General features: G+C 44.0%; 1 protein-coding gene across 1 annotated transcript in view; it reads right to left on the bottom strand.

Annotated features, from left to right (window-relative positions):
- The window catches only part of CHST8 (carbohydrate sulfotransferase 8), a 248769-nt gene that overhangs the window by 164060 nt on the left and 67328 nt on the right, over positions 1-17381 (bottom strand). The window lies entirely within an intron of this gene.

Here is a 17381-nt window from a genome sequence, read left to right on the forward strand (position 1 = left end):
ACAGGCAGGGACAGTGCTCTCATGCTGAGGTCCTGCTTGTGGGTTTCTTACTGTCTTCTGGTTGGCCACTGTGAGAATAGGATGCTGGACTAGATGGGCCACCAGCCTGACCCAGAAGGGCTCTTCTGATGTTCCTCCTGCATGCAGGTTATTTGCAGGGTGCACCATGTGTCATTGCCTCTTCTAATGGTGTAAGAACTTCAATTGCGGCCATGATTTGTTAGGGCACTGGAGCAATTATTGTAAGGATAGGATAGTTCAAGTTATAGGTAAAAATGGGGAATGGGATGTGAACCAGCCAAGATTCTCTGAATGCAGATGTGCAGACTATCCTAAAGATCCATCTGTCCATGTGCTTAGAGTGGATTGAATAAATAGGGGCCACACTAGTGATCCCTGTCATATTAAGGGCAAGATGCTGGGAGTCAATGATAAGAGGGCTTTTAGAACACACAAAAAACCACAGAAGCCCACAAATCAACAAGGCCTGCAACAAAATTCCTTCTTGAGTTAAAATATGTATACTGATCAAGCAGCTTATTCCATTTGTGTTTTGCAAACATCTGGCAAGCTGAAGCACCCCCCCCCATCAATTAAAAATGGAAAGACATATTCAGCCTTACACATTAAAAGACTTGTTTTTAGAGGGTCATAGAAAGAGTCCTTGCCCTCCAAGGAGGCAGCCACCTGCATTTTTGCATGATTTGGGTATGCATTCAGTGCACTGACCTATGCAGAGATGCGACTGACTGTCTCTTCTAGGTAACTGTTGTATCTGTACATTTAGAAATGGTATAATCCAATTGCAAGTGAAGCAGAGATAGGCAGAAGTACCTATCCCAGTACACGATGCTTAGAAGGAATCAAGACCAGAGCACTGAGTTAGGCAGAGAAGCAAGGCACAGGCTCTTCCTCCATATTCGATTCATAAGAAGCGAAGTATCTCTCACAAGATAATGACAATTCTCTTGCAGCTCACAAGTGTGCCCTGGTACATAGCCTGAAAATGACAGCAGTTGTCAGTATACCATTTATGAGTGTGGGATTGCATAATCAAGTGCCACTATTTGCATATATGTGTGCATGTGCATGCATGCATGCGTGTGTGTGTGTGTGCGTGCGCGCACACACACACACAGAGCGTGCAAGGAAGAAGAATTCTAACCTTGCTCTGTCTTTGAAATGCTAGTCTTTCAAGTCCAGGAATTTCCACCCCTTCGAGAACCATTTAACTGTTCCAAGTGGTAAAAACTAAGTAATATTTTTATTGCTTCATTTCCACATGTGCAAACCAGGCACAGCTTCGTACCCTGATATGTGGTACTTTCACATGCACTGGAGAAGGAGGAGAGGAGAAGGAACACCGCGTGCTGAGAACAAGATGTTTCCTGTCCCCAAAAGCCACAACTGAGGCATTAAGAGGGGAAATAGATTATCCCAATCTATGGAAATATTCCACTCCACTGTGAAGTGAGCTTTTCATTGTTTATTCGGGAAGGATAACAGCATCTGAAGCTCTTGTGCATCTGAAGCACGCTTATCTTCTGAAGGGAAATCAGTCACACGGTTTCCTTCTTCCATGAAATTATAGAATTTATGCAGGAGAAAACCAAGCCGAATTTTGCTCTTTCTCCCATCTCTGACTTCAAAGCTTGAATCACACTTGATTTACTCCTCACATTAGTCATGGCACTGCCAATATCCCACCACATTTGAAGTACAAAGAATAGAGGAGAAACAGCGATGGGCTCAAAATTTAATTATACCGGCCTGATCCCGATCTATACAACATACACTTTTGTCTCAGCTGTAATCTAAGATCCAGCCAATACCTTCTTTAGGACTCCTGCTTCCAAGAGCTCCTAGAGGGTCTAAAAGCTGGGAATGCAATTAAAACACAAGCTGGGAATGCTCAAGACACTGTTTGCTCTTCCTGGTTGGTTTCTGTCTGTACTGAATTAGCCACTCATACATTGAACATGTACCCAATATTTCATTGAATGCCAGGAGTTGGATGCTCCCATGGAAATAACTCTCTGTGAGTGAGGGCAGTGGTGGCTGATGTAGGTGCCCTTTTCACATGGATGGGGTGGCCAATGGGACCAAAATGGCACGTCCCACTTTGTCCTATCTCTTTTTGAGAAGTATATGGTGTGTGCCCCCCAGTAAGAGCCTTTTCAGTGGTGGCTCCTCAAATGTGGGACTCTGTCCCTAGTGAGGTGCATCTGGCCTGACCTCTGAGGTGCATTTGGTGTGTTTTGGGTAGCTTTATCGGCAGGTATTTGAAGGAGAGACCTGATTGTTGTTGTTCTTGCTGCTGCTGCTAGTAGTTGTTTTTAGTGGCGAGTTATGTGTTTTTGTGTGATTTTATGGATTTTTATCTACTTGTCTGTAGTAAACAGCCCTGTGGCTTGTACAAAGGTGGGTATCAAATCTATTATCTGAATTAATTCAGGGTGCAGAATGTAGACAGATGAATTGCACGTACTCTCTTACTCAGGTTTCCTGTGACAGGGGCCCAAGGTCCACACTTATATTCTGTCATGCTGCCCTGAAGTGTTAAAACACTTGCGGGAACTATCCTTAGAGCCACTTCACACAGAGTGGTTTATTAGGTGAGAAAATGGAGTGAAATATCCATTTCATAAAGTGTATAGTAGGAATGGATCTGTCGATTTCTAGACTATGACTTTTCCACATTTTATCTGTAAGTCTGCTCATACATTCATGCATCAATCTGCATTTAAAAATATATAGAACTGCCCACAATTTAACTTTTTTAAAAAAGTTATTTCACAAAATATACATTTTCCCATGCGTTTTATCCTAAAATACACATTTTTTTAAAGCTGAGAACTATTGCGAAGCCAGGGAAATGTGAAAAATGAAATATAACTGTGCTCCTTTTTCTGAATCAGGTTTGTCCTCAGTAGATGTAGCCATCCTTCAAAATTTGCCCTTATCTGAATTTTACAATTCCGTTTCTCTAATGCAAATTGCTGCAGATTTGAGAACTGAATTTAAGATTGGGGAAATGAGGCACTAGGAGATCCTGCCACCCCTAGTTTCCATCAAGAAAAGAAATCCAGCTCCATCTTACATATGCGCAAAGGTCTCTCTCCCAGTGTTAATTATGTAACTCCTAGAGATTGCCTCCTGTTTACAAGGTAATAACCATATCCCGAACAAAATAAATTGAAGCCATCAAACAAGCTTAACTAGCTAATTAGATTTTTTTAAAAGCTGTTGATTAAGAACCTGAGCATGAACATACACAAAGGTTACCTCGGTGGATATGGGTACTTTACTTATTTGGGGCTGTCCCCTGACAAATTGTTGTGCTGAAGCAACAGCTCCATTAAACAGTACATTTTCATGTACATAGAATCACAGAACCACAGAATTGTAGAGTTGGAAGGGACCCTGAGGATCATCTAGTCCAACCCCATCAGCTCCAACTAGCACAGCCATAAAACAAGATATATTGGAAATCATTTACTGGTAACAAGGGCCAAGGGTAAGCCAATGCCCCCTGATCCATTCCTTATTGTTCCTCTGGTGGTCTTGGCTCTGAATTCAACTCTTACTCCATTTCAGTTTAACTCAAATTAATTCTGGAACCAGAGCATGCACAACTTTGCTGTAGCTCTTCCTTCACTCTGTTCACTTGCATCTTTCTCCACCAACCCCAACCAGCCCCCAGCAGCTCTTTACCCATCTGTGTATGCACATGGCCTCAGGTTAAAAGAAGTCTCTTCTTGAATTTAACTGATGCAGCAATGTTGAATAAATGCAAAGTTTCTCTCTCTCTTTTTTTTAAATAATGTTTATTGAAATTTTAAAGATTACAAAAAAAGTTAGAAAAAGCAAAAAATAAAAATAAAATAATAAAAAATACAAAAAATACATTACAAAAATACAAACAGTTAAAAAGAAAAAGAAAAAAACAGCTCGAACCTTTACATAACATTCTTTCCTTTGCTTATTTCCTTGACCTCCTCACACCTCCCTTTTTTGTATTCTAGTTCAATTAGACATTTCAGCAAATCCTTTCCAGCTTTGTTTTTATCCTATTAATTTATCTTAATATACTGTAATTTTACATTCTCGTCTTTCACCAATTAAAAAATCAATTTTTACCTAATCCTTTATATCATTTCTGCTAAAACCACATTACTTCATTCCAACATCCTTCTAACATTCCTGGATTTTACATTGTTTCTGTAGATAAACTTTAAATTTAAATGCAAAGTTTCTCCTCAAGCAGAGGTGGGGAAGCTATCTGTGGGGGATCTCCTGCACTGAGCATTAGATGGCCTTGTTGTTGTTTAGTCGTTTAGTTGTGTCCGACTCTTTGTGACCCCATGGACCACAGCACGCCAGGCACTTCTGTCTTCCACTGCCTCCCACAGTTTGGTCAAACTCATGCTGGTAGCTTCGAGAACACTATCCAACCATCTCGTCCTCTGTCGTCCCCTTCTCCTTGTACCCTCAATCTTTCCCAACATCAGGGTCTTTTCCAGGGAGTCTTCTCTTCTCATGAGGTGGCCAAAGTATTGGAGCCTCAGCTTCATGATCTGTCCTTCCAGTTAGCACTCAGGGCTGATTTCCTTAAGAATGGAGAGGTTTGATCATCTTGCAGTCCATGGGACTCTCAAGAGTCTCCTCCAGCACTATAATTCAAAAACATCAATTCTTAGATGGCCTACAACCCTATAATTGGGGAAGGGCCATGGCTCAGTGGTAGAGCATCTGCTTTGCATGCAGAAAGTCACAGGTTCAATCCATGGCATCTCTAGGTAGGGCTGGGAGTGACTCCTGCCTGAAACCCTGGAGAGATGCTGCCAATCAGCATAGACAATAGTGCACTAGATGGGCTAATGGGCCTGACTAAGGCCATATTCACATCATAACCAGGTGTTCACAAGCTTTTTCAATGGTGTTTCAAACACACATGATTTCGCTTAAATGCGCGGGGCCTTGGAATGTAACCCCCATGGCAATTGGGAGTTGCCTATACAGTGGTACCTCGGGGTACAAACACCTCAGGTTATAAACACTTCGGGTTACAGACTCCACTAACCCAGAAGTAGTACCTCGGGTTAATAACTTTACCTCAGGATGAGAACAGAAATCGTGGGGTGGCGGCGTGGTGGCAGCGGGAGGCCCGATTAGCTAAAGTGGTACCTCAGGTTACGAACGGTTTCAGATTAAGAACGGACCTCCGGAACAAATTATGTTCGTAACCTGAGGTAACACTGTATTAGTTTCATCACATTTCCTGCCTCCTACATCCATACTATCTCCTCATCCAGTGAAGGGGTCTTGTCCAGCATTTTAGACGGAAAAGGAGAAATGCCCCACAGGTCTCTTGACTACCAGTATGAAAGGGCGAGGAAGGCAGGTGCTTTTTTTGAGGCGGATGTTTCCTTTAAGCCTCTAAGTCAAGATGGTTGATCTTTCTTGACACATCACAGCACTCTTGTTTCTCTTCTCTGTGATATCTTGCCTAGTGCCCGATCAGAAATAGAGCTGCCTGACAGCATGCTGCTTTTGATTTTGCCAGGAACAACAAAGAGGTGTCAGCCTCTGAAGCTTTTAAAAATAGAATTGTCTGAAGAAAACAAACACCTCTTTAACAAATCTCTGTCGAAAAGACAAAGGGCACTGTCAGGGAAAGGAGAAAAATGTGCAGGGAAGCCTCAAATGAAACTTACGCCAGGCCTTTCAACAACAGCGCTTCAGCTGACGACTGGCAATAAAATGCTGCAGAAAGGAGCACCGTTAGACCAGGGCCTCATTCACACCATACATTTAAAGTGCTACAATGCTACTTTAAGCCATGGCTTCCCACAATGAATTCTGGGAGCTGTGGTTTCTTACAGGTGCTGAGAGCTGTCTGGTGACTCCTATCTCCCCCTCAGAGAGTTGCAATTTCCACAGAGGTTTAACAATCAATCCCTTTTCACCTGGAACTCTGGGAATTGTAGCTCTGTGAGGGGAAACAGGGCCCTCCAATATATATTAATGTGTACAAATGCTGCCACTTTCAGCTTTCATAAGCAGTGAAACTACAAGGATGCCCCTCAAGTTGTTTTTTTTAAGGTAGGTGGACAAACTCTCCAAAAAGACAAATTCCAGTCACTATAAGTTCAATACAGCATTGTATGTGTTCCAGTATCATGACCCCAGTACAGAGCAGCAGCTAGGATGCTGGCACACAAAGGGGGAAACAACAGCTGAATGCCGAACACAGATGCTGAGCTGATCAGCAAGGATCACTTTGAGCCAGAGACCTCCAAACTGGGAAACCAGGAGACTGTACTACATTAAACCGGATTTCTCTGAGGAAGCAGACCTCTTTGCACTGGGGATCTCTTGCTCCCCCTGGGGTGCTCACCAGCACATGCAACTTGCAAGCAACTGAGATGTGATGGAATGCTAAACTCCATTCAAGAGGACTATGACTTTAAGACTTCCCTCTCTTCAGGAAGGAGGCAGAGCCTTGGAAGGGTAATCCCTCCCCCCAAAGGCCCAAGTTTGATCTCCATTCAAGCAAACCATGTGATAGGAGCTGTTCAAGGTCCTGTAAGCCAGCACGACACTGCCTGACATCCATCTTCTAAGCCACTCTCAGACATCTGTTGTGTCCGCCAGCCAACTCTCTACTGTGGTCAGGGCAGAACATCTAAGGCAAACTCTTAAGTTTTCTCCAGGCAACAGTGAGACCCAGAAGGTCTGGTCAGTGCCCCAAATGAACTTAATGTGCAGCAGACTCTTCAACAATGTGGAGTTAGTCCAACTGATGAGGCCAGGGTTCCCTAAATAAGTTTTTAAAACCCTAGACTAAGTGTTCGCTGTTAAGCTGCCGTCTGAATGCCCAGAACTATTTGCATTGTATCTGCTTGCGATGGGTCTGTATGCTCACTTCTGGGACACTGTTAATCCTGCAGATTTTCATTTGTGCTTGAAGAATAATCACGTGACCTACCCAAAACTTGCCTTATACTGCTGTTTCACAAACATAAGATTTGTGTATAAAAAAGTGATTGCTTTCTTATTGTATCTTAGAACATTCTGGATAGTGTCACTCGCATTGTTGGCATTAGCGCCGGCACATGATGTTACCTTTATTTTCGATAGCTTAAAAGGGTACAAGCTTTCTTCTAAACTGCATATAGCTTTCCCATTTATCCTCAATTGCTTTGTCAATGTTTTTTTTTTCCTTTTTTTAAGTTCCTTGTAAAGATAACAAGCTGTGCATTGTAGAGTGGGAGAGCATTATGGAGATGAGCAGTTATCGCCGAGTTGTGTACACCACTCTGTAATTTGTACCTAACATGATGTGTGCATGTGTTTGGAATAAGTAATTGCAAGGAATCGCAGAGTGGCGCTGATGCAGATCTCGATGCTCAAGCAGCTCTGATAAGCTGAGAGGAGCAAAATGCAAGGGAACCGATCTCTGGTCACCTGGCTCAGTACAATCTCCCTGCCCTGTTTCTCCCTCTCTCTCATAGGCAGACCAAACTAGGCTGATTGAACAGACATAGGATGAAGGACATTACATTCTAAAAGCGGTCCCCACAGATTGTGTACCCACAGAGGGAATACAGATTTACAGCTGACATTCAGGATGGACTCTACTGTTAGACAGACTGAGTCCTCTGCCTCAGGTGGCAGAAGCTGGGGGTGGCAGCAGCAGCCCCCCACCATTCCCACTAAGTCGCTCAGTTAGCCTGCTGTATAACTCCTTTGGCAGCCTTCTGCCCTCAGGTACAGTGGAGAATGTTGTCCCCTCATCAGTGTTGAAGGAAGATTCAACTGACAGTTCTGGTGGATGCTGTGCACATAATGGGAAGGGGCACCATCTGGTCCTTGACTTTGGGCAGCATAATACCTGGGCCAGGTCTGCTTGCAGTATGGGCACAGGCACACGGTTCACCTGAATGCAGTGAGCTTCTGTCACAGGAAGGAGGCCTCTCAGCTCTATACCAGTTGCCAGCAATTGCATCTGGGCAGAGTACTCTTGTGCTCATGTCTAGTTTGAGGGTTTCCCAACAGGGCATCTGGTTGACCATTGTGAGAACAGGATGCTGGACTAGGTGGTCCATTGGGCTGATCCAGCAGACTCATGTTATGTTCTTATGCTTCATTGTTTGTTTCAGAAAAATGTATATGGCTACACACTTTGAGGATAAAGTCGTCGGACTTCTGGATGACCTGTTACTCCAGTTGCAGATGATGTAACCAAAGTCAGAGTCGGTGATGTATTGTGGGATCAGTTTCAGCAGATGCAGTCAGCTGATGTGGACACAGAGCTGGAGGCTACATGCCCAGCCACATGCCCCCTTGCTCCCTGTCCCTCCTGGCTAGCAGTGGGAGGTTGGCTGGTTGGTTCCAGAGCATGATTAATGCTTCATTGCATGAGAGTGGTCCCTGCTTGCATAATGTGGTGGCACTGCCGGTTCTAAAGCAACTGGCCCTGGACACCTTGGACTGCAATAACTATTGACTAGTCACAAATACTCCCTTTAGGGTGATGGTAGTGGAGAAAGTTGTAGTGGGGCTACTGCAGGCATTCTTAATTTACATGGATTATTTAGTTCCACTCCAATGTGGGTTCAGGCCTGGCCATGAGTTGCCACTGAATGGAAGAATGTTTTTAACTGCAACTGTTTTTAGAATGTTTTAACTGGTTTAGAATATTTTCTTTTTCAACTCTGTGTCTGCCACGCTGGGCTCCTTGTGGGCAGAAGGGAGAGTGGGATATAAAGTCAACCAAAAGTCCTCTCTAATCAACTTTTTAAATGGTAATTCAGATCCCCCCCCCAAGGTGTTCCTCTCATAATCTCTTACAGTACAGTATTCTGTACAAAGCCAGTGAGTTGGGGGTGAGAAGAGGCAGGACAGCGCACGGTTGCTGATAACAAAATTCAGCCTCCATGGACTTTAAAACACCTCTAAAGTTATTGATTCATAAACAGGCAACCAAAAAGAAAAATAAACACACACAAATCTAAGACTGGGCAGAGATAGGCACCTGAACCTAGATTTATATTCTTTAGACATGTATCAAGATTATACTTGACATTTAAAGGTTTTTTTAACCTTCTGACCTGAGGCTGACCTAAAGCCAGAAGTTTTCGTCTGGCTTGCTTTGAAAGGCTTACACAGGATGCTGGAGATTTCTGATGGGCAAACAAAGTGTGGTATCCATTCCAATCCAAGGTTTTTTTATGTTGTGTAGAAGTTGCATCAAGTGGGCACACTCTTACTGTCTGTTGAAGATATATTGTTCTGTTTTGCAAAAGCTGCTATCCTAGCTAGAGATAAGCCCTATTTGTGCACTAGTCATGTGCAGAGCACTCAAAATTTTAAACCAGAGTGGGCCCACACTCCTCATCCCACCCCTGGCATCATCAGATCACCGTGCTAGCACCACACACTGAGCATGGCTGCTTGCAAGGGGACTCATATGTGCAAACAACTGCTCATGAATAAGGGTTCTGAATTATGGTTCAGTCAACATAGGATGTGTACATTTCCTGCTCAAAGTATTTGCTAATCATTGTTATTTGAGTTTATTGTTTGCTTCCTGCAAGCTCACAGATATATAATCTTAATATGTATCTTGAATGCTGACTCAGTACTTCAAAAAACCAAAATGCAGGCTGATGCCAGGAACATGGAAAGCTGTGCATTTTTCCTGCATTGTAACTTTATGGATAAAGCTGACAAAGCCTTGGCTGCAATATCTGACCAAGAGAAGGGCCTCCCACAAAGATCTCAAAACGTGGGCAGGTTAGTATGAGGGAATACAGTCTTCCAGATAGCTTGGACTTCAGCTACATATGGCTTTACAGTGGTACCTCGGGTTAAGTACTTAATTTGTTCCAGAGGTCCGTTCTTAACCTGAAACTGTTCTTAACCTGAAGCACCACTTTAGCTAATGGAGCCTCCTGCTGCTGCCGTGCCACCAGAGCACAATTTCTGTTCTCATCCTGAAGCAAAGTTCTTAACCTGAGGTACTATTTCTGGGTTAGCGGAGTCTGTAAGCTGAAGCGTATGTAACCTGAAGCATATGTAACCCGAGGTACCACTGTATAGGTGATAACCAGCATTTTGAATCATGCCCGGAAACAGACTGCTAACCGGTGGGGCTGTTATAGCAAGGGAGTTGCATGATCCCTATAACCAGCCAACAATCAGTATATTATTTTCAACATGATAAGCATTTTTCTGCATACTTTGCCTAATGTGCACATTCTCCTGCACAGCTTCTTGGCCAAGAAATGCATCATAAGATTTAGAAATTGAGTTTCAACAGAGAGCTGAATTTCAGTTTGCATGTTGTTTTAGGAAGCACCAGGTAGGCTCACATCAAAATGCAAACCCAGCTGAGTTTGGAACTTGATCCCTGCTGAGACCCGAGACAGATGAGAGTCTCAATAAACCTTTAAAAAGTGAGACAAAGTTTTTGGTTGACCACATCTTCATTATTTGCATCAACTCTTCACTTTCCTTTAGCAGGGCTTTGACTTGTTCAGATTGCTCTAAGAACAGCAGTCATGTCAGGTCTGTGTGCTAAAGGGGTCAGTCCTGGCTGGCAAAGGAGAGGTGTTGATTGATTCATTATAATTTCCCCCTGTTTATAATGGGATAGTCATTATTCTGAGAGATTTCACTGCTGAGTGCAATAATCATGACTAGTCCAGAGTGCTAGCTGGTTTTGTGACACCTGGATGAGAACAGTGCAGGCAATTACCAAGCATTATGCTATAAATGTAAAATCTTTGGGCACCAAAACTCCCATGGTGCAGAATATTCCTTATATAAATACCTTGTTAGGAGATGTGCTAACTGCAACATTTAATACCCCTAATGGAACAAGTTTTCCACCTTACTTGAAAACTATTTTGCATAAGTTGCTATCCATGTCCTTACCATTATTTTTGAATCAGAATGAGCAACACAGAAGGAAAAAGCTCTCTAATGCATGAACGAATAAACAGCCCATTCTACCAAATGTTTACAAAGGAGAATATGGGTTTAACCCTAAGGTTTTACAGCGTGCATTCAATGGTATTAACTATAGAACAATTTCTGTGATGGATTTTCACATGATTTGTTCCAGAAAACACTGGAAGAAAAATATGCACTCTGAAGCTAAAGCTTCCATGTTGTCCTGGCAGGGATGGGTGAATGTGTCTGTTTCCAGGTTCTCCCACTTTACCAACACACCTGGGGAATAATTCACACACGAGCAATTAGGGAAAGGGTGTATCTACTGAAATATAATGAAACCAATAAGCAAATTAATCAAATCAAAACAACAGAGGGTTAAATTCCCTTATGAGTCATGGGCAGATTGACTGGCTTCACCTGTGATGTTAGAAGAAAGGATTGGCAGGAACCCTTCCTCCTTGCTCCAAACACCCTGGGAATCTGGTCTTGGCATGCACTGTGGCACCACTCTTTTAGCATTCACCGCAGAACGCATGTCAAGCATAAGGGCACCCCTGATGACAAAAGGTGACAAGAGGGCCCTTAACCCAACACTGCCTCATTTTATTACTCTACTCCCTAACTCTTACCCTGACTTCCCATACTAACCACCATCTGAACCAGTTGAACAATGCCACTCCAAACAAGACTCCCAGCAGTAGGAAGTAGGTAAAAAAGAAGAGGCCAAGGCCAATTGAAGGGACTCTTGCCAAGATTCCTGCTTAGCCCTTGAACAGGCAACAAACAGAGCATCTACTGCATAGGGGAGGGTGCAGCAAAGAGAAAACTGCAACGTTTAGGGTGTGGAGTTAGCTTAGAAGGCAAGCTCCTCCCCACTCTCCAATTGGCAGCAGACGGCACCTGATGAAAAGGCCCCAAGCCCGTGTCAAACCAAGTACATCTTTTTCTTGGAGGAGCACAGATGTTTAAAGGTAAAGGTAAAGGGACCCCTGACAGTTAAGTCCAGTCGCGAATGACTCTGGGGTTGCGGCGCACATCTCGCTTTACAGGCTGAGGGATCTGTCATTTCTCCACTTCTGCAGACAGTTTTTCCGGGTCATGTGGCCAGCATGCCTAAGTCCCCTTCTGGCGAAGCCAGAGCAGGGCACAGAAACACAGTTTACCTTCCCGCTGGAGCGGTACCTATTTATCTGTGTGCTTTCAAACTGCTAGGTTGGCAGGAACTGGGATCGAACAACGGGAGCTCACCCCGTCACAGGGCCTTGCCACAATTCCGCATCAGTTCACTTTTTTTTTTAAAAAAAAGAAGTCGTTACAAAAACCTGCCAGCATTTTACCCCCATATTTCTGCTAATATGCAGATTATTGTATTGTAGAAAACGTTACCCAATATGTCTATTTTTTACAAGGATTCTCCTCCGATGACATGATGCATTTTTTGCACGTTACTCCCAGTAATATATAATATTCCCAGAATTGTGTGTGAGTGGGTGGGTGGGTGGGTGTACATGTACACAAACACGTTTCTCTACACATTGTTTGGAACTGAATCACAACATTTGGAGAAGGGCAAATTTTGAAGACTCACTGTGTTTCAGTTTGTGAAACATTACAGGAAGGGCAAATTTGTTTGGTAAATTTCTCCCCCCAACCTTAGACTATTTGCCTTAGAAAACAGGTATTAACCTGAATGCAGCATTCCTTAGCTCTGCAAGTAGGTTGCATGGACAAATGTTTGCTCCTGACTCCTCTTATTCCCTCCTCCTCTCTCCCTCAACCTTAGAGGGAAATCTGCCTGCACATTCACCTATTGATCTCTCTCCCCCCCAGAGACCTCTTTGTCACTTCATTGCCTCCCCACCCTGACTTTGCTTAATTGCCCTTTCATTGCTCCTTAGAAAAAAGTTTTTTTTTAACTGTCCAGCCTTAGACAACTTTTTAGACATTTCCCACCACTTAGCCAATGTCTAATTTGCTGCATGCAAATTTGGCATACGTATACATATAGGCATAGACACTGAGCATGATCCCCAAATGCATGGAATACCTGAGTAGTAACGAAAGGTGGAGGTGCATTATACTGAAGGCAGTCAATAATGAATGAAGTCCATGAAGCATTTTCTTTTTATTACTTTGTACATTGATATCCCACCTTTCTTCCAAGAAGCTTGAGTTGCTATATATATATTCCCCCTTTCCCTTGTTTTAAACCTTCACAGCAATATTGTGAGGTAGGTTAGGCTGAGAGTTAGCAACAGTGGCTTAAGGCCACCCAGTGAGTCATGGATGAATGTCAATCTGAATGTCAGGAACTGCACTAAGGAGGAATGGTGGGAGCCTCCCCCTCTCCCTGCTCCTGACCAGGATCCTGAATCTTCCCAGGAACAGGAGGACAGTATAGAATTGAAACAGTGGTTTGCAGAGGCACATAGTTCAGAAGGCAGAAGCTGGGAGGTACTAGATGGGAAACAGCTAGGAGGAGGAGAAATGTGAGGGAGTTAACTGACTCACTGCCGCTTGAAAGTGTCCATCCGCTCAGCCCAAGGTCACGAAGAGCAGATAAGGTGGCAGCACAGAAAGCACAGTGGTTGCGAGATCAGGTTACAAGACGCGGGAGTGATGTGGGTGACTAGGGAGAAAGTGGGTGGGACCTTTAATTGGGAGCAGCTTCATTCCTAGAAATGAATTCTTTGTTCTTTTGCTGTGATCATTAAAGTTTCTAATTGGTAAGAGACTCCTTTCGTTCTGCTTATCTTCTGCCAAAGCAGGGAAGGAAGCCAATTCCCTGAAGCTTGAACACTGAGCTAGAGTCTCCAACACACTAACCACTGCATGACACTGTCACTACAGGTCTTCTGAAGCCATATGAGGCCACCATGCTGCTAAAGCTAAGCAGGTCAGGGTCTGCTCAGTAATGTAGATGGAGGACGGCCTGGGAACCACCAGCATACCACCTTGGGTTCCATGATGGAAGAAAGTGGGATTGAAACCTAAGGAAATATAATAAATAAAGTATGGGGGAAATAAGGAAAAGGATAGGAAAGTTTCCTCTTTTTTTAAGGAAAGGCACCACTGAAGATACAGACTTAAACCCCCAGTTTTAAATTTAAGAACAGACACTTAATATAGTTACGCATTGGACTGAAGGACTCCCAATGCAGGTAGGAGAATTTACAGAAATCTGGCTGCATTCACATAACAATTTAATCCATTTCCCTTAGGTTTACCAAACGGCTAATTTCAAGATTGTATTTGAGCTTTCACAAGATGTAAAAGACAATTCCAGAAAACTAATGGGATCTGGCATACATCAAGCATTCAGTTCTATGTAATTTGATTCCAGAAAAAAATACATTTGCAGCCCCCTTAATCTGGAAAATTGTGGGGTGGTAAAGCCACATACAGTTCTTTCCTACTGTTTTCATTGGAGAATCAATGGAGGACCAGAAGCAGACCTATGTGGGAAGAGCGAGAGAGCAGCAATGTTCTACAGTGACATTTGGGGTTGTTTTGAATTACACCCATGCAACATGCCAGTATATCGGTCAAAAAACCCCACCATTCCATAATGCAACAGGTGTTGCAGTGTGAAAGGAAGATCAGCAAAGTGCTTGCATTATCACCAAGAAAACTGACACAATATTCCGTCACAGTGATGCTACTTTCTCACTCCTCTCACTTCCATTACCATCTCATATACACCAGTGTCAAAACTCATTTCTAGGAAAGCACTGGAAAGGCTGTCTTACCTCGTTTCATATTGGGAAAGCACCTCCCACCCCCCGCCACTCCTCTCTCATGTCCTCAACTACAAAGACATGTACATAGGTTTGGTACAGCACTTCTCCTTGAAGCCATTTTCCTCATTCCTCACCTCATAGTCCTTCACCTCATTTGCCAACACAACCCCTTAATCCTGTTGGCGTTCCCCAAGATTTTGCTGATAATTTCACAGCACTGTATCTAAACTAATAACATTGCGGGCACCTGTGAACAAGCCCACAGCCCCTTTGATTCAGCAACGGGGTGGAGAAAGAAGCCAAGAGCCTTCATGGCCAAGAAAGAACAGCAGCCACTGGCAGGAAAGGACAGCTGGGGTTCTCAAACATTCCACTCAATGGGTGCACAGTCTGTGCATGCAATAGCTGAGCTGTACACATCAACAAGTACAGACCCTTTCACACAAACACTTGCACATGTGTAGAAACAGCTCACACCTCTGTAAGTGTAACATGTGAACAAGCCCAGAAAAGCAGGGCAGTAGGATACAAATATTCAGAAGGAAAGGTGGGAGTGGGATGTGGCAGGCTTTTTAGCTGCCTCCAATATATTGCTTCTGAAGCAAATACTGGAAATGCAGAGCATTCAGAGCAGCCCTATAAATTTTCATTCTGCCATTCCTTTGTAATAACATCCCTACAAGTATCTGCTCTCGATGAAGCTACTACGCTTGTCATAGCCAACAAAATACGTTCCACAGTTAATGCAGACATTCACAAAATCTGTTTTGTTCTTTGCAAAGTGCTGTCCATCAAAAACTGTTCCTGTTTAAAAGTGAATATCAGGTACCAACATCTAAGTATCAGGATGTTTGTCAACTACCAGAAAAGGGGGCGGGCTGAGGCTCTAAGTACAACCACCACCATTCTGGGGAATATCTATCTATCTATATAGTAAGCCTTCGTTTCCAACAGATAAATGTAATCAAGGTTTATATGCTCAGAGAAGCCAACAGGATGGGATTGTTTCACTTGAAAGATCAGAAGAAAATTGTAACTAATGTTGTGGAAAATTACTTTGATATTGCTTTCTCAGTACAGGATTACAATTAGGTTGCAGTGTGAAGCACGGGGAAAGGATAAATGAATGGTAACAAATCAACACAAACAGCTACTGTCAGGAGCACTTTGCTGACGGAAAGTAATGTAAGCATTACTTAAAGTTTTATGACTCTCGTTTTATTCTGGCTTAAGTAGTACATCAAGGGTTTTGTATCGTGGTTGCTCGGGCTAAAAACAATAAAGAACACTTTCTAGAGCAGACAGAGAATGTGAAGGAAGCAGACCATCTTTTATTAACCTTGTTTTATAAGCTACACTATCCCAAATTAAACTGGACTGAATGCATTAACAATGAGCAATGACTCTCTCCTCCAGCGTATAATTCTGCTCTACTTTTGAGGATGTGGGATGCATGGAGAACGTGGACGCATCTAGTTTTGAGGCAGCTGTTCAGGTGCAATCCGGAAGTGGTGCAAATCTGTTCAGCTATGAAGGAGGGATACAAGGGGATAGCTGGGTCTCTTCATACACATCAGCCTCCATTAAACCAGTATCACTTGATGGAGAACAATTGTGTGCTTTGGTAGTGCATAAGTGGCAGATCACACTGTTTGTAGTGAGAAGCAGGCTGTGTTGAATTTTTCTGTTTTCATTTTTATACTGAGCAAGGGGCTGTGGACCCTGCTCGTTCCATTCACCAACCCTGCCTACCTATCAACCCCACGGCCAACCACCTTTTCCCCATGCCTGAGCAACCCACTCCCTTGACATCTCACCCACCTTCTTGCAAATCCCCTCACCACTTGCCCGCCCCTTCCTTCGCAGCTCACTCCAATTCCCAATCCCTTTTAAAGAGGGGGGAAGCACTTTAGACAGTGCTTTTCTGAAGCGCCTTCTCCCTCCATGAAAGCTCGCTGCAGGCATATTTAACTGGGGGAGGGGGGAGAGAATGACCGCTCCCCACTTAAAACGGGGGGCGCCTTTTGCGTGGACGCGTGCAGCCCTGGATCTGGAGTGGCCCCATCAGCATAGGCTTTGCCTTCCCTCAGGTGGGATACCTGGAGGTCCCCGCCTACCCCAGTGAGTTGTCCAATCCCACCTGGGGGAAGCGTTGCCAGGGAAACCAGGCCAGGTAAGGGGAGGGATTACCTGCCCACACAATAGAGGGTGGATCTTAATTGTTAATCCTCACTTGGCTCCAGAGCTTCTCCCACCCTACCCACCCTCAGTTAATGTCTTCTTTTGCAGGTTAACTTTTCTTCATAGGTTTTGCAGGTTAACCTGTCTCCACAGGTATGCGGGCGCTGCTACGATAAGGTCGCTGTTAAAGGGCCGGAAAGGAATTTCCCTGCATTGGCAGGTTTTGCCTTTCCCGTAGCAAAACGTCACAACTTTGGCGGTATCAGGCCTTGGGCGGAATCCTTTAGTCCATCTTCCTCTTTGCGGCGGCGATACCAGGGTTCCCCGTTAAAGGGGTTTTTGAAGGGAGGCTTTGGCCGTACGCCGAAAGGTCGTCATTGCTCTCCCCTGCGGCGGCGTAACGGGGGCGGCTATCTCTGCTTGAACATATGTTCTCCAGAGCCGGCCCATCCCCCCCCCCACACTGGATAACCCTGATGCCCCCTAGGTCCCCGG

The sequence above is a fragment of the Podarcis erhardii genome (genome assembly GCF_964252035.2).
Source record: "Podarcis erhardii genome assembly, chromosome: 7".
NCBI classification, from domain to species: Eukaryota; Metazoa; Chordata; class Lepidosauria; order Squamata; family Lacertidae; genus Podarcis; species Podarcis erhardii.